The sequence below is a fragment of the Schistocerca gregaria genome, chromosome 11 (assembly GCF_023897955.1).
Source record: "Schistocerca gregaria isolate iqSchGreg1 chromosome 11, iqSchGreg1.2, whole genome shotgun sequence".
Taxonomy (NCBI): Eukaryota; Metazoa; Arthropoda; class Insecta; order Orthoptera; family Acrididae; genus Schistocerca; species Schistocerca gregaria.
In genome coordinates, this window is record NC_064930.1 from 75,345,246 (window position 1) to 75,363,771 (window position 18,526).

At 40.5% G+C, this 18,526-nt stretch overlaps 1 protein-coding gene across 1 annotated transcript in view; it reads left to right on the top strand.

The window, feature by feature from the left end:
• Window positions 1-2,364, top strand: part of LOC126295339 (transcription initiation factor TFIID subunit 10-like) — a 121,986-nt gene extending 119,622 nt beyond the window's left edge. The window contains exon 6 of the mRNA XM_049987807.1: window positions 1,524-2,364. The gene's annotated coding sequence lies outside the window, so the exon portion shown is untranslated. The remainder of the gene's footprint in view (window positions 1-1,523) is intronic.
• The last annotated feature ends 16,162 nt before the right edge of the window (window positions 2,365-18,526 follow it).

The window sequence follows — 18,526 nt, forward strand, 5'->3', positions numbered from 1 at the left end:
ATGTTTTATGTGGGGTGAAAATGACCCCTTTCCACCATTTTAGGAACGTCTGCAAGCGGCGTACATAGCGCAACCCGAAAACAGCAGGGAACCTCCACCTCGTTGCACTCGCCGGACAGTGTGTCCGAGGCGTTCAACCTGACTGGTTTGCCTCCAAACATGTCTCCGACAATTTTCTGATGGAAGGCATATGCGACACTCGTCGGTGAAAAGAACATGTTGCCAATCCTGGGCAGTCCATTTGTCGTGTTGTTGGGCCCACCTGTACCGCGCTACACAGTGGACCTCGCCACAGACGTCAGGAGTGATGTTGCGCATCGTGCAGCCTGCTCAGCACAGTTTGAGTCGTAACACGATGTCCTGTGGATGTCTGAACATGATCACTTCGGTTCACTCCGGGTTGGCCGGACGCTTCTTTTGTTGAGAGTCCTTCCTGCCACAAAGTAACAATGCAGACGCGATTGAACTGCAGTATTGACCGTCTAGGCACGGTTGAACTACAGACAGCACGAACCGTGTACCTCGTTCCCAGTGTTATGACTGGAACTGAACGGCTGTCAGGCCCCCTCCCTCTAATAGGCACTGCTCGTACATGGTTTTTACATCTTTTGGTGGGGTTAGTGACATCTCTGAACAGTCAAAGGGACTGTGTCTGTGATACAATATCAACAGTCAACGTCTATCTTCCTGTCTTCTGGGAACCGGGATGATGCAAAACTCTTTTTTATGTGTGTGCTGTAGTTACTTACCTAATGAATTTCAGTCTGACTATACAGCATAATAAAGATCATTTTAATTAAAGAATATCGTTTCAGGGCTGGTCTGTGATTGAACGCTTTTTGTGTATACTACTCAGATAATGTAATTCCTACCCCCCCCCCTCCCCCCTCTCCCCCCACCCCACATGGAGTAATCTGATATCTATTGCTCTAGCAGAATGAACAATAATACGGGTCTTTTAGAAATTGTACCAACACTGTGTGACACATGTGAAGTGGAAGGTCATTCACATTTTTCAGGAACAGAGGTGGACTTAAAATTGAACCTTGTGGGACTCCATTTCTGATTTAAGATTTTCTCGCCTTCCTGCATTGTTTTAATTATTGAGCAACTCTTGTTTGGATTCTTCGTGCCAAGTATGGTTCGCCCCAGTTGTTTGCTATTGCTTTTCCAAGTTAGTATCACAATCAGTACATAATCACAAAATATCGACACGTGAAATTTGTGACGTGAAAAGCTTGTAATATCTGGTGATTACAGCAAACATTGTGGCTGTCATCAGCTGGAGCATGTGGATTACTGCAAAAATATTATGTTTTTGAATGCTTTATTGTGAGCACCATCTGCTAATTTTGCTAATGATAACTCATAGAAGATAACAGATACGACAATGTACAGAATCTCCTTTTAACTGAGCTGTGACTAAAAGATTGATAGTGATCAGGTGTCAGTAAAGTTATCTTTTTTGGTATTTGAGTTTGTGATGTGGACAGGCAGCTTTAATATAAATTTGTGCTGTGCAGGGAGAAAACCTCGGGGACTGCAATGGAAGGTGGCCTTCTGCGGTCATCGAGTGCTGCCCGCTGAAGAGCTTTGTGGCTTCTCTTGTCCTTCTCTGCTGTACTACAATTCTCAGACCGCCTTCTGTGGTAGCTGTGTGCAGGTTGAGCTAGTACTGCCACTTGCTGCTGAGGAAGATTTTGTGGCAGGTTGAAGTACTTTTGTTGGGAATGCCTTTTATTGCATTGTTTCGTTGACAACATTTATTCAGTTAATGTGAACTGCCTTTAGGGTGCTGCGTGTGCAGTTGCGATGAGCTAAATTACTTTAGAAGGCTGTGTTGATTAAACAGAAAAATGCCGAGCAAAACGGACATTACTGCATTAAAATGATTATGTATTATATTCAGAGTGATTAGAACTGTGGCATGTGGTCAAGTAAGTGGTGTTATTTTAAATTGTAATGATGTCTCACGTTAGGTATATCACCGTCGAGTTGTCCTGTGTAATGTATGGCAAACCTTTTACTTTCCACACAAGTAACTGCTTACTTGATTCTGTGCAAACATTCGTGCACGTCTGCACTTCTGTATTACGCTAAACAAAGGAGGAAAATTAAAGGAAATAAAGAAGAAAACTTTATTGCCATTCCTGTTAAAAAAAAAATGTGTCATATAATAACACAACATGTGCTTTATCCTTACTCCAACCTGTTATCTGACACTAAGAATTCAAATGTTATTTTGAAATATCATTCTGTCTCCACTGTTTTATGATGCAGAAGACTTGAGTTTAATTTGAGTTTTGACTTTCTTGTCATTTATATCAAGGATTATAATGTATTTAATAAACTGAATTAAAACCATTTTTAGAAGTTCTTCCCACTGCCTGCCTTCCTATCATATTACTCAGTGTTTTTTCCCTCTTCTTCAAGATCCACGTCTGTATCTTGAAGTTAGCCACACAAATGTGCCCACGCCATAAGCTTGTTTATGATAAACCACCACGTGCTTGTGTCAAGAGGTAAGTATAATAAGTAAATGTGAGCATATTTTCTAAAACAAGTGACAGATGCTTTTCAGAGCAAGGTTAAGCAAAATCACAGAGCATAAGCCATGAAACATTGCGCAAAACCTGTAGTTAAAGAAGTACTGTAAACATTTGACTAGCTACGTAGTTGAAGAGTAAACGTAACGACTAACCAAGTAGAAGAGGTATTCAGTCATTCAAAGGCACATTAAAAAAGACTGGAAAGTTTGCTAGCCTTCCAATAAGTCCTTTCTGGAGTTCCATACCTCAGTTGGTAAAAAAGAAACACTTACAGAATTACTGTGTTGATCTGTCTGTCTGTCCCTGTGACTCTTCAAATCATTTTTCTCATAAACGGGCAGTTGTATCGAGTAGAAATTTATGTCAAATGTGAAGCTCTATGGTCCCTTGATGATGTAAAAAACTTAAGTTGCTAAGACTAGGCAATCAAAAAAGATACAGCCACTTACCATATTTACTCGAAACTAAGCTGCACTTTTTTTTCCGGTTTTTGGAATAAAAAAAAAAAAAAAACGCCTGTGGCTTATAATCGAGTGCAAAGTAAGCAGAAGGTCTGAAAAATGTTGGCCACAACTAACTTCTGCCATCAAATATATGTAGTGCTACACACGCTTGCTTTGCAGGCGCAAAGATAAATACTGGCACCAAAACCCTTGTGTCAGTAAACAAATTTCAAAAAAAGGTGAGAGATGAGTTTTTTTTTCTCTGCCCCCTAGTTTCGACCACTGCATTTTCATACATTATCCAATGAAGTAAATACAAATTCCACATTGTTCATCTTCGAATGTAGCAGCATTTCAATGTACAATGAAAATCTGACTGGCAAGACTGTTTTGGATGTTTGTCAATATGGCCAACTCTACATTCTGAATTTTTTCCTACCTGTGAGAAGAGATGGTTGCTAATAGGAACTTTTATGAATTGTGAATCACATGCATTATACTCTTCACCATAAGAATAATACGAATATAAACATTTTGTCATGTATTCTTTCGTGTTTGCAGCTATCTCATTTAAATCCTGTCTGCCTAATAAACTATGAAACTAGAGTGAGACAACAGCAAACACGGAAGAATATACATATCATGTCATGTTTATATTCATATTATTCTGATGCCTGATAGTGATACAATCAGAAATGAATCACGGCAATTGACTAGATTTTTAAATCTAAGATGACTCTAATTTCTGTGCAGAATGTAATGTACTAAAGATTTTCAAACGGAGAAAAATTTTTGCTAATCTCTCGTTCAGAACATCTTCTATCATACGCAGTCTATTATTTGGCTCTTGTTGATCATTATCAAAGAAAGCAGCAGTGTAAGTAACAACAAATAGCAGTCTCTTGCCATTGTTTCACTAATGAGACAATTCGTATCTCTTCCCCCCCCCCCCCCCCTCCCCATTGTAAGTGGGGGTAGTGTGCAAAAAAGCAAGCCGTGCAGCGAGCGGCAACAGGTCGTAAACACTCATTACCAGAATGCGACAAACAATGCACGACACAGTACAATAATGCATTTTCAGCTTAGAGTGACGTAAACATCTATAACGAAGAGAACGGCACTTACGAGATCAAAGAAAAATAAGCAATCAATTCAAACCAGACGAAGCACGTGAAAAAGGAAGGGTACCTGTATAAATACAGACGAGCGTGTGACGCATAGCAATGGCTACCTGGTAAAGCTTAACTGCTAAGTTTACGACTCGAACCAAACTACTGTAGCTGTATCGTCATTCATCCGACCCAAATTGTGTCTCATATTAAAATGGACCAACTTTGTTCGATTTGGAGGTGCGGCCTAAAACTTTTCTCTCCCCTTGAATTTCGAGTCTCAAATTTCAGGTGCGGCTTAGATACGGTAAATTTTTTTTTCCTTGATTTCGAGTCTCAGTTTTCAGGTGTGGCTTAAATTTAAGTAAATATGGTATGCCACATATTTTGAAACTCACAAACTCTGACATCAAAACCTACAGGGATTTCCCGTCAATCTATAGTCATGAAATTTCCCAAGAACTAAGGTTTTACTCTACAACCAAAGGGAAAAAAAAATCCAAAAATTGTTAATTTGTAATTAAAACACAAGAAAAATTTTTCTTTGATTTTTTGTTAGACTGTCTGTCTGTCCATCTGTCGTTAAGGCCCCTTTTTCTCTGGAATGCGTGCAGGAACAGGCAGATGAATTAAATTGAAATTTATGTCACAACGTGGTCTTTTGCATATTGAATATCATCGGGGATAAGCTACAACCCTGTCTCGCTCCCTTCCCAACCACTGCTTCCCTTTCATGTCCCTCGACTCTTATAACTGCCATCTGCTTTCTGTACAAATTGTAAATAGCCTTTTGCTCCGTGTATTTTACCCCTGCCACCTTCAGAATTTGAAAGAGAATATTCCAATCAACATTGTCAAAAGCTTTCTCTAAGTCTACAAAAGCTAGAAACGTAGGTTTGCCTTTCCTTAATCTTTCTTCTAACATGTCGTAAGGTCAGTATTGCCTCACGTGTTCCAATATTTCTGCGGAATCCAAACTGATCTTCCCCGAGGTCGGCTCCTATCAGTTTTTCCATTCGTCTGTAAAGAATGCGCGTTAGTATTTTGCAGCCATGACTTATTAAACTGATAGTTTGGTAATTTTCAGATCTGTCAACACCTGCTTTCTTTGGGATTGGAATTATTATATTCTTCTTGAAGTCTGAGGGTATTTCGCCTGTCTCATACATCTTGCTCACCATATGGTAGAGTTTTGTCAGGACTGGCTCTCCCAAGGCCGTCAGTAGTTCTAATGGAATGTTGTCTACTCCGGGGGCCTTGTTTCAACTCAGGTCTTTTAGTGCTCTGTCAAAATCTTCACGCGGTATCATATCTCCCATTTCATCTTCATCTAAATCCTCTTCCATTTCCATAATATTGTCCTCAAGTACATCGCCGTTGTATAGACCCTCTATATACTCCTTCCACCTTTCTGCTTTCCCTTCTTTGCTTAGAACTGGGTTTCCTTAAAAAATCTCTTGATATTCATGCAAGTGGTTCTCCGTTCTCCAAAGATCTCTTTAATTTTCCTGTAGGCAGTATCTATCTTAGCCCTAGTGGGATAAGCCTCTACATCCTTACATTTGTCGTCTTGCCATCCCTGCTTAGCCATTTTGCACTTCCTGTTGATATCATTTTTGAGATGTTTGTATTCTTTTTTGCCTGCTTCATTTATTCCATTTTTATATTTTCTCCTTTCATCAATTAAATTCAGTATTTCTTCTGTTACCCAAGGGTTTCTACTAGCCCTCGTCTCTTTACCTATTTGATCCTCTGCTGTCTTCACTATTTCATCCCTCAAAGCTACCCATTCTTCTTCTGCTGTATTTCTTTTCCCCATTCCTGTCAATTTTTCCCTTATGCTGTCCCTGAAACTCTGTACAACCTCTGGTTTAGTCAGTTTATCCTGGTCCCATCTCCTTAAATTCCCTCCTTTTTGCAGTTTCCTTAGTTTTAATCTACAGTTCATAACCAATAGATTGTGGTCAGAGTCCACATCTGCCCCTAGAAATGTCTTACAATTTAAAAGCTGGTTCCTAAATCTCTGTCTTACCATTATATAATCTATCTGAAACCTGTCGGTATCTCCAGGCTTCTTCCATGTAACAGCCTTCTTTTATGATTCTTGAACCAAGTGTTAGCTATGATTAAGTTGTGCTCTGTGCAAAATTCTACCAGACGGCTTCCTCTTTCATTTCTTAGCCTCAATCCATATTCACCTACTACAATTCCTTCTCTCCCTTTTCCTACTCTCGAATTCCAGTCACCCATGACTATTAAATTTTCGTCTCCCTTCGTTGCCTGAATAATTTCCTTTATCTCATCATACATTTCTTCAATTTCTTCATCATCTGCAGAGCTAGTTGGCATATAAACTTGTACTACTGTGGTAGGTGTGGGCTTCGTGTCTATCTTGGCTACAATAATGCGTTCAGTATGCTGTTTGTAGTAGCTTACCCGTACTCCTATTTTTTTATTCATTATTAAACCTACTCCTGCATTACCCCTATTTGATTTTGTATTTATAACCCTGTATTCACCTGACCAAAAGTCTTGTTCCTCCTGCCACCGAACTTCACTTATTCCCACTATATCTAACTTTAACCTATCCATTTCCCTTTTTAAATTTTCTAACCCACCTGCCTGATTAAGGGATCTGACGCTCCGATTCGTAGAACGCCAGTTTTTTTACTCCTGATAACGACGTCCTCTTGAGTAGTCCCCACCCGGAGATCCCAAAGGAGGACTATTTTACCTCCGGAATATTTTACCCAAGAGGACGCCATCATCATTTAACCATACAGTAAAGCTGCATGCCCTCGGAAAAAAATTACGGCTGTAGTTTCCCCTCGCTTTCAGTCGTTCGTAGTACCAGCACAGCAAGGCCATTTTGGTTAGTGTTACAAGACCAGATCAGTCAGTCATCCAGACTGTTGCCCCTGCAACTACTGAAAAGACTGCCTGCCCCTCTTCAGGAACCACACGTTTGTCTGACCTCTCAACAGATACCCCTTCGTTGTGGTTGCACCTGCAGTACGGCTATCTGTATCTCTGAGGCACGCAAGCCTGCCCACCAACGGCAAGGTCCATGGTTCATTAAATTATTTATAAACTTTCTCAGAGAATAAGTGTACTCTGAGGTCACTGTTAATTCCTCAACTGCTTATACAGAAGCCTGCATGATGTACCTGTGTGAAATGCAAGTATAATTGTAATTACTCTTTCTTATGCAATGGATACGAGGGTCAGGCAGAAATTTAATACTTTCTTCTTTATTTTACAAGTACTGTGTGCATAGGATAACAGAGATCACGATTAAATTTCCACATCGAAACAAGAGCATGTTGCTCCTTCAACCACTGGTGTGTACAATTTTCAAACATCTCCACAGCTTGAGTGGACACTCTTGGAACACAGCATGCACAAATCTTGCAGTTGCCTTGGTTGTCAATAATGGACACAGCCTTTACCAACAGACAAGTGTCAACACAATACACCTGTTTGACCCAGTAGTTGTTACGAATAATTTGGTCGACATATCAAATGTTCTGTCATATTTTGAATACACATCCAGGATAAATGCTATCCATTTTAGCATTAGTTACAGCATAATACGGTGTGTTTCAAAAAGAATATATGTATTACAAAATATTATTTTGTCCAAACTGTCGATCGCTGCACCTTGGCTCGGCTATTGGAGAGATGAATACATAGTCTAGTTTATATTAGTAGCCACTAGATGTCAGTTGTTTTCTGTTTTGCTTGTTAACCATAATAAATTTAAAATTGCTACTCTGCAGCAGAAATGATTTTGTGTTCTCGAGTTTGCGGAGTGCAATACCGTTATTACAGCGCAAAGACATTTCAGGTTGAGGTACCAAATTGATCCACCGAATGGTTGGAACATTCACTGATGGTATCGACAGTTTCTAGATACAGGATGTGTATGTAAAGGAAAGAGTCCTGGCCACCATCGTATTCCTGAAGAAAATGTTGCACGAATTCAAACTGCTTTCCAACGTAGTCCTTCAATATCAACTCGTCATGCCAGTTGGGAGTTACAACTGCCTACAACTACAGTTTGGTGTGTTTTGAGACATCGATTGGTTACGAGGCCATACAAGCTACAGCTGTTACAAGTTTTGTGTCGTGATGACAAACACAAAAGTCTGGCATTTTGTAACGTGATTATTGATGCTACTGGCAATGATAACACTTTCACATAATGCATTGTTCCATGTTAGTGGTCAGGTAAATAAACAGTGTTCAAATTTGAGGCCTACAGAACCAATATGCACCCACTGAACATGTACGAGATTCACTCAAAGTCAATGTGTTTTGTGGGACATCCCAGTAATCTGTTTACAGCCCATGCTTCTTTGATAGAAACACGGTTAACAGTCAGCAGTATCTCGCTATGTTACAAAACTGGTTATTTCCAAGGCTGCATGAAGACAACTTCACTTTTGAAAAAGACAGGGCACCCCCTCATTGGAGTCACCAAGTGTGTGAATATCTGAATGAAACTCTACCGAACCGTCTGCTCCACGGTCACCAGATTTGACACCTTCTGACTTCTTCCTGTGGGGTTTTGTTAAAGACAGCGTTTGTGTACCACCATTCCCACAGAAACTCGAAGAGTTGAAGAACCGGATCCTTACTGCCGTAACATCAGTGATGAAGCACATGCTTGCCCAAGTATGGGAGGAATTTGAGTATCGATGTGATATTGCTTGTGTCACTGACAGAGGACATATTGAACATCTGTAACCTGTACTTGCAAGGTTCGTGAATATTTGTGGAAAGTTTCATATTCGTATGTCGTAAACTTTAATAAATATATGCATTAGAAATACGTATATTCGTTTTGAAATGCCCTGTATTTTGGAGAGTGAATAGGAAAAATATTCAAGATATATTCAGAGTTCAGGAATAGAAATACATATGATGATTAAAAGTGACAACACAGCTCACTGCCTTGAACTTTTTAAAATGCTGGAAGTAATAAATGTCCCTTGTGAAAGCATTTTTTGTAGAGTTATGTATGTGAATATATTGACTACTGTATTAAGAATTGTGAGAATTGTTTAGTACATGATTAAGAAACTAAAAAAGACTATAATTTGCGTATACAATGCCACCAAATTATCTAATAAAATACCACAATACCGAAGAACCAAACACTGCCCATTCCGAACTGCGCAGGTGGGAACTTTTACTGCATACGCACCCTACGTTCCCATAACCCCCCTGGCCTCGACCTTCATTAGTCACTATCCTCCCATCCAGCCCCCTCCCTGTTCCCATTCCAGGACTACACAGCCGTCTTTTCACCGCCACGCCAAGTCTTTTTGTTTGTCTGCTTTTCCGCACTCCCCCCACCCTCTCCCCGTCCCCACCTATCCCTTGCCCTCTGTCTAAACTGCAGCACTTCACTGTTCACCACCCCCACCTTGCTATCACTCCCCCTCTTTACCCGCACCCAATTGCCACTCCCATCATACAATGGTGCTGCAGCTCGCAGTGAGGTTTCAATCGCCTGAGACTGCAGTTGCGTGTGCGAGTCGCGTTTGTGGGTGTGTGCGTGTCTATTGTTGACAAAGGCCTTAATGACCGAAAGCCATAATTGTGAGAATCTTTTTGTTGTGCCTATCTGCGACTCAGCATCTCTGCTGTATGATGATTAGCAACTTTCCTCCTCTAATATTGTTACATTCAAACATTGCCCACTGCGAGATTAAATGCCGCCTGGTGGAGTTGCGAGTGTGTAAATAGAGTGAAGGCAAATGAGGAATGATTCTAGCTACAATGTGGGAGGCAAATAGGTAAATCTGCTGATATAAGTGACTTTAACACAGAGCAGATTGTCACGGCCCGGCACTCGTAATGGCCATCTCGGAAAGGGTGAAGCCGGTCGACAGTTCTCACGCCCTTATCGTGAATATCTACGCAAAGGGGTTGTAGGACGGTGAGACCAAAAAAGATGCCAAGGCGTCGGATGTGTATGTCTCGTCACGTAACGTGGGTGTCAGAGGCTTGTCTGATCCAAAAAGCAGGATATACAATAATCTGTGGCAGTTCTGGTGATAGGGTACAACGCCGGTGCAGGCGCAAGTGTTTCTGAGCACGCTGTTCGGCACACACTCTCGAACTCGGGGCCCGGCAGCAGATGTTTCCTAGCTGTTCCGACGACGACCCAGTAAGGTAGTCAGTTACGACTGTAGGGGACACAGGATCATCGAGTTTCGAGCGTGGATCAACGGAAACGTATTGTCTGGTCTGACAAATCGTGTCTCCTGTTACACCAGGTCGACGGATGTGTCCAGATATACAGTAATCCAGGTGAAGGACTGTTCAAAATGTTTACTTCATCACACGTGCAGGCCGTCAGGGAAGGCATTGTGCTGTGGAGGACATTTGCCTTGTCCTTCACGTATCCTGTGGTAGTAACCGAAGCACGACAGCTGTTGAACATGTGAAGATTACAGCAGCCGTATCCCTTCATGCCCTAAGTCCTCCCCAACAGCAATAACACCTACCAGCAGGGTAACTGTCAGCATCACAAAGCCAGAATCCTGCTTCAATGGTTTGACGAGTATTATAGTGAACTTATGTTGATGTCTTTGCTACCAACTTCAAAAATGGTTAAAATGGCTCTGAGCACTATGGGACTTAACATCTATGGTCATCAGTCCCCTAGAACTTAGAACTACTTAAACCTAACTAACCTAAGGACATCACACAACACCCAGTCATCACGAGGCAGAGAAAATCCCTGACCCCGCTGGGAACAGAACCTGGGCGCGGGAAGCGAGAACGCTACCTCATGACCGTGAGCTACGGACCTACCAACTTCACAAAATTTGAATTTCATTTGGGACACTTAACTGGTGCCAGCTCTCACAAACCATCTGGTTTGTAGATATCTGGTCCCATATGCCTCCAGAAAACTGTTGAATACTTGTTGAATCCGAGTCTCACAGCACCACTATTGTATTGCATTCCTAGGGCGGAACATTACGCTATTAAACAGGTGGTCATAAAGTTTTAGCTCATTAGTGTAAAAGACATAGTTCTATCTTCTCTTTCAAAACAAAACTAAAACATAATTTACAAAACAAAAGTTTTATAAAATGTACTGGAATTAAACAGGTCCCTAATTTAAGAAGTACTTTATACCTGTAAAAATAATAATTAGCTGATACTACTTCATCATCATCAGGTTGTCTGCCTTGCAGCAGGTCTTGACTGCATAGCTCTCCGTGCTTCTCTGTCTTCTGCATTCCTCTTCATTCTTTGGTACCCTCCTTGTGGTCTGCTGACATCATCCAACATCTGGAACCTTCTTCTGCCCTTCCCCCTCTTTCCTGGAATGAAACATCAATTGCATCTTCCAGAAGACAATCTCTTCTTAGATTGTGGCCTATCCAGTTTAGTTTCCTGTCCTTCACCGTCAGCAGGATCCTCCATTCTCACCAGTACTACTTCATTCCTGACACTTTATATGCCCAGCTGATCTTCTCCATTCTACATCATATCCACATTTCACAAACGTCAATTCTCTTCTCGTCCTGCTCTCTCAAAGTTCACATTTCTGCTCTGTACAAGGCCACGCTCCATATTAAGCGCTTAACCAGTCCCTTCCTTAATTCGTGGTTAAACAACTAGTTAGGGGTTTTCTCTGCTTTTGAAATGCCTCTTTTGCCAGAGCCATTTTCACTTTTATATCTTGTCGATCCATGTCTTCTTTAATCCAACTTCTCAAATACTTGAATGCTCTTACCTGTTCTATGATTTCTGACCCCAACTTAATTTTCACTTTTCTTGTTTTTAGGCCTATGACTGTGCTTTTGGTTTTGTTTTTAATAATTTTCATACCGTATGCTGCACAGGCTTCATTCAGGTCATTTAGCATTCGAGTCAGTGTCTTGATTTTCTGCGAGGATCGCCATGTCGTCTGCCAATCTTATACGTTCAATTTTCCGCCAACCTATCCCGATCCCTCTTGTCCTATCCAAACAGCTTCCCAGTACTTCCTCCAGATAGATGTTAAATAGGATCATCGAGAGACAACAGCCCTGTCTTAACACCTCTCCCAATATTGCTGACTTCGGAGATCGCATTACCTATTCGTACCTGAGCGTTCTGATTCAGGTAAAGATTTGCCATCAGTCTTCTCTCCTTCCACTTTACTTCCTTCTTTTTCAAGATATCTAACAGCTTATCCCATGGCACTCTATCAGAGGCCTTTTCGAGGCCTATGAAGATGGCATACACTTCTTTACTCTTTTCTATGTGTTTTTTTCTGACAGTTCTTAGAAATCCAATGGCATCTCGTGTTTCCTTTCCCCTTATGAAACCACATTGTTCTTCACCGAGCGTTTCTTCCAGCGTTTCATATAGCCATATAATTCGAAGAACTACTTTTCTGCCTGCGATATTAGGCTAATTGTCCTGTGGTCTTCACACTTTTTGGGATTATTAGTCTTTGGAATTAGGACTATTATACTTACGAGAAAGTCTTATGGCCATTCTCCTTTGTCATAGATGATGTTGCAAACAGAGTTCAACTCATTTTCACCTGTTTCTTTTAAACTCTTTAATATTTCTGCCAGTCATTTACTGATTCTTCCATCCCAATCTGCAGATTGGAAGGTCTTTGATCTGCTTCATGGAGAGTTTCAGTACATTCTTTCCATCTATTCTGAACAGCGTGTGGGTCACTTAACAGAGTTCCATCTTTCCCTTCTATCTCCATTTTTGTTTTGTTTTTCCTTCCCTGGAATACTGAAATACTATTTCCTTGGCTACTCGATACAGCTTTTTCGTACTTGCCCTCTTTCTCCAGGGTCTCAATTTCTGAGCAGATTTCTCTCGTCCATTTTTCCCTGGTCTGATCAGTTACTCTTCTCAGCTCATTTTTCAGTCTTCTGTATTGCCTTGTTCCTTCATCAGTTTGTGCATTTTTCCATTTTCTCCTTTCTGCCATCTTCAAGATCATGTTATCCATAACGCACGGTTTCCTTGTCCGCTTGCACTTCACCAGACCAACAATGTCTTTACTGATTGCATTCAGGGTGTCTCTGATCTGGTTCCACTGTTCATTTATGCCCTCTGTCTTTTCTCTAATTTTCCACTTGTCTCTGAACTCTTCTTCAAGCCTTTTGGTTATTCCTTCTTCCTTCAGAACATCCAAGTTACATTTCTCTCTCACCTTACCTACCAACATTCTTTTCAATCTACTCTGCACATCTACAGACAAATATACAAAACAAATGTAATTAGAGCAAAAGAAAATTCATTGTAAGAAATTAATTTTAAGTTGTTGATTTTTAATGTTTTGAAGGACGAAGCCCATACAACGTAAATTGTTTCATGGATCAACAAATAAATCAGTTAATCAGTGTTATTTGTTCTTCTGATATTTCGTCTGATAATGCTGGAAGTTGTCTGAAGTCACTGAATTTGGCAGCTGGGCATTCCGCATTGTATCTGCTGATTATGTTTGCCCTCCAGCCTCTCCACACAGAGGAGTCCGTTGTCTGATGGTGCTGACATCAACTGTAGCATCTCTGTACACTTTCTTCAGCCTTTTGTGAATGTGATTGGACATTTCACTTTCTGCACTAAGGAATTCCATCACAGAGTACACGAGTGATGATGATGATTGGTTTGTGGTGTGCTCAACTGCCCAGTTATCAGCACCCGTACAAATTCCCAATCTTTACACAGTCCATTCTCACATCTTTCCCGAATGGTTATGAAATGATGAGGGCAACACAAACACCCAGCCCCCCGAGCGGAGAAAATCCTTGAGCCAGCAGGGAATCGGAACGGGGACCCCGTGATCCAGAGGCGGCCACACTAGCCAATACAACACGAGCTGCAGACCACAGAGTACAATCTCATACGTACGTACGTCAGTGTTGGCCAGTTTCTAAACTTGTACACTGTTGCCACCTGTTGACGTAGGGTGCTGTTAATTGAGTGGGCTGTAGGAGAAGCTTCACAGAAGTGTGGCAAATTCGTGATTACTACATGATAAATATAATGTGGGGCAAAAATAGGAAGCATAACTGACTGACCTGCCTACTTATATCTTTGCAAGAAATTATATCAGTATATTGTCCTGTACCACATTGAGGGGTGCCAACTTATAAAAAATATTGGGGGAGGGGGCATACTGAGGGTCTTGCCCTGGGAAATTTTCTTAATTGTACATGAAAAATAGTTTTTGTAAGCATTTTAGAGTCATATGATCAACATTAGAACCCCAAAAATTGGACTCTCAACAACTCGACTCTCCGAGAAACTCAACAAGCCTGACAGCATGTTGTTCTCAATAGAGAGACGTCTACAGACGTTAAAGTAACCTCTGGTGTGTCTCAGGGGAGTGTTATGGGATCATTGCTTTTCACAATATATATAAATGACCTAGTAGATAGTGTCGGAAGTTCCGTGCGGCTTTTCGCGGATGATGCTGTAGTATACAGAGAAGTTGCAGCATTGGAAAATTGTAGCGAAATGCAGGAAGATCTGCAGCGGATAGGCACTTGGTGCAGGCAATGGCAACTGACCCTTAACAGAGACAAATGTAATGTATTGCGAATACATAGAAAGAAGGATCCTTTATTTTATGATTATATGATAGCGGAACAAACACTGGTAACAGTTACTTCTGTAAAATATCTGGGAGTATGCTTGCGGAACGATTTGAAGTGGAATGATCGTATAAAATTAATTGTTGGTAAGGCGGGTACCAGGTTGAGATTCATTGGGAGAGTCCTTAGAAAATGTAGTCCATCAACAAAGGAGGTGCCTTACAAAACACTCGTTCGACATATACTTGAGTGTTGCTCATCAGTGTGGTATCCGTACCAGGTCGGGTTGACGGAGGAGATAGAGAAGATACAAAGAAGAGCGGCGCGTTTCGCCACAGGGTTATTTGGTACACGTGATACCATTACGGAGATGTTTAACAAACTCTAGTGGCAGACTCTGTGCAAGAGAGGCGCTCTGCATCGCAGTGTAGCTTGCTCGCCAGGTTTTGAGAGGGTGCGTTTCTGGATGAGGTATCAAATATATTGCTTCCCCCTACTTATGCCTCCCGAGGAGATCACGAATGTAAAATTAGAGAGATTCGAGCGCGCATGGAGGCTTTCAGACAGTCGTTCTTCCTGCGAACCATACGCGACTGGAACAGGAAAGGGAGGTAATGACAGTGGCACGTAAAGTGCCCTCCGCCACACACCGTTGGGTGGCTTGCGGAGTATAAATGTAGATGTAGATGTAGACACAGGTTGTGGCTTTGAAAAAACAAACAAAACATCAACATGCACGGTATTTTTGTAAAAAGCTAATTTAATTTACAGTAATAATCATGCTTATAGACTATTACAGAGCAGTGAATAATAGCTCTGATAAGACTGAAATTATATTTAAATCCTAAACTACCTTTAAAAGAATAAAACATAAAATATTACTACCGCACAGTAATAGCATTTTGATTAATAAGTTAAATAGCTAATTTAAGCTTACTTTGAATAAGGCTCAGCATTCATTAAATAAAAGCAATAACTCAAAGTTAATTCTTTAATACATTATGCCTAATACTTTCAGTCAAAAAGTATGTGAATAGTGGGTTTTAGTTGTGTCTTACACCCTAAAAATATTTAAGTATTTGAAAATAACTAATACAGTACTATAGTGATGTAGAGTAATACAGTACTAAACTAGTACTAATATTTGGAAACTGAAAATTTAACATTATGTATGTATTTAATTCTCTATTTTATAAACATTTTTCATGTTGCTTTAAATGCCACTATTAGGGCTAGAGTGTCTATAGAAAAGTGCAAATGTCGACGATCTGACTGGATTACTGAATATGAAGCTGTCAATGACTGGTTGGATATCCAATTCATCCAAAACATCTCAGTGAACATGAAGAACAGCCAAGATGTTTAATCACGTCTGGCCCATTGTTGATCGGAGATATGACTTCAGATGTCTAAGGGCGCTAAATGACCGTTCTGCTGTTGCTGTCATGATTGAAACTACTTGGAGAAGCTTAATGCACTTCACTTTTTCATATATATTAAAAACAAAGATTCCAAGACTTACCAAGCGGGAAAGCGCCAGTAGATAGGCATAATGAATAAAACACACAAACACACACACAGAATTTGAGCTTTCGTAACCGGCGGCTGCTTCGTCAGGAAAGAGGGAAGGAAAAGGAAAGATGAAAGGATGTGGGTTTTAAGGGAGAGGGTAAGGAGTCATTCCAATCCCGGGAGCGGAAAGACTTACTTTAGGGGGAAAAAAGGGTAGGTATATACTTGCGCACCCACACACACACACACACACACACACACACACACATCCATCCATACATACACAGACACAAGCAGGCACATTTGCCTCTAAATATGTCTGCTTGTGTCTGTGTATGTATGGATGGATATCCTTTCATCTTTCCTTTTCCTTCCCTCTTTCCTGACGAAGCAGCCACTGGTTGCGAAAGTTCAAATTCTGTGTGTGTGTGTTTGTGTGTTTTATTCATTGTGCATATCTACCGGTGCTTTCCCGCTTGGTAAGTCTTGGAATCTTTGTTTTTAATATATTTTTCCCATGTGGAAGTTTCTTTCTATTTTATTCACTACTTCATATGACATTTTTCCAACTGCAGGCTCTTGTGTAATGTACTTTCTTACATCACACATGTTTTTTAAGACCAGTTCTTTTCTATTAGTGATATCAGGTAACATATTCAAGTGTAAGCAGTCTCACAATGTCTAGGTCATTTTTGAAAAGCTGTTGATTTTTCCAAATTTGTTTCCCCTCTGTTTACTAAAAGCAAGCACTCTTGTTTAACTGCAATGACCTGTGTGAGTCCAGTCGAAGCAAACCGCTCAGTAATGGAAGATTGCAACGTTTCACAAACTTCAATGTAAATAGCTTTGTAGTAATCCTTTGGGGTTTTGAAAGTGTGCAGTGGTATCTGGCCTCGTTGCTTTCATTCTTCTTTGCTATACTTCGATTCTGAGAAAGCGAAGGATCATCAACTTGTGAAGGTTTTTCTTTTAAACACAATTCCCAAAAATGTTCAAAACTGTCATGCCTTCCATTCAATATACAAATCAAGCCCTCATGTATTTTTTCCAGATCAGCAACATTTAGATGAGGACACTGAATTTTTTCATTGACATGCTCTACTGGATTCATGCGTGGCAATAAAGACGTAAAAAGAAATAAGTCTTGAATTGTAACATTGACTTAGCCTGCACATTTGTAAACTGCCTCTGTTTTGTCCTCTGCAGAAAACGTTTCAAAAAATTCTAGAATTTCTTCAAAGTTTTTCAATATTCTCAAGATACTAGAAGCTCCCATAGTCCATTGAGTCAGGCAAAGGGGTCATAGACCAGCTTGATCATTGGCGCTCACATGGCGTATGCTTCTGAAAAGTCCCATTCGTTTGTTGTTTTACCTTATGGTGTTTATTAAGTCCTTGGCTAAAGCTATAATATCCCTATAACAGAGGGAAACATTCCACATGGAAAAAATATATCTAAAAACAAAGATGATGTGACTTACCAAACAAAAGTGCTGGCAGGTCGATAGCCACACAAACATACACACAAAATTCAAGCTTTCGTAACAAACCGTTGCTTCATCAGGAAAGAGGGAAGGAGAGGGAAAGACAAAAGGATGTTCGTCTTTCCCTCTCCTTCTCTCTTTCCTGATGAAGCAATGGTTTGTTGCGAAAGCTTGAATTTTGTGTGTATGTTTGTGTTTGTTTGTGTGTCTATCGACCTGCCAGCACTTTTGTTTGGTAAGCTATAATATCCCTCATAGACGTAAGATGGCAGAGATTGTCTATAACTGCCAAGTCTAAACTGTGAGCAGTGCAGTGCATGTAATGTGCTTTGGGTTGTTTATCCAAAACTAACTTTTTTTAGTCCTTTGAACTTACCTCTCATATTTGAGGCACCATCATAGCACTGTCCTCTTAAGTTATCCATCGACAAATGAAGACGAGCAAAAACGTCTTCTAAATACTTAACAGAGTTTGTGATTCAGTGTTGGGGGTCTCGTATAAGCCTATAAAGTCTTTGTTGATGATTAAGGAAACATTGACAGGACGAATACAAAATGACACTTGTTTTTGAATCGAAGAATCACTTGTTTCTCAACCATAACAGAAAAATGTTCAGTCTTCTTGATTGAAGTCAGCACCTTTCTCAACACAAACTTTACTAGTAGGTCAGTGATATCGTTTTGAATATCTTGGGATAACCACTTATACCCCGAATGCACTAACCAATCTTTAAACTCAGGTATGCCAGTTCCAACAATTGAAAAACATTTGAGTTTCCATCTTTGTGCCTTTTAATAGCTAGTCCTTGTTGGCATAGAAATTGCCTCAAGATCTATCTAACTGTTCATT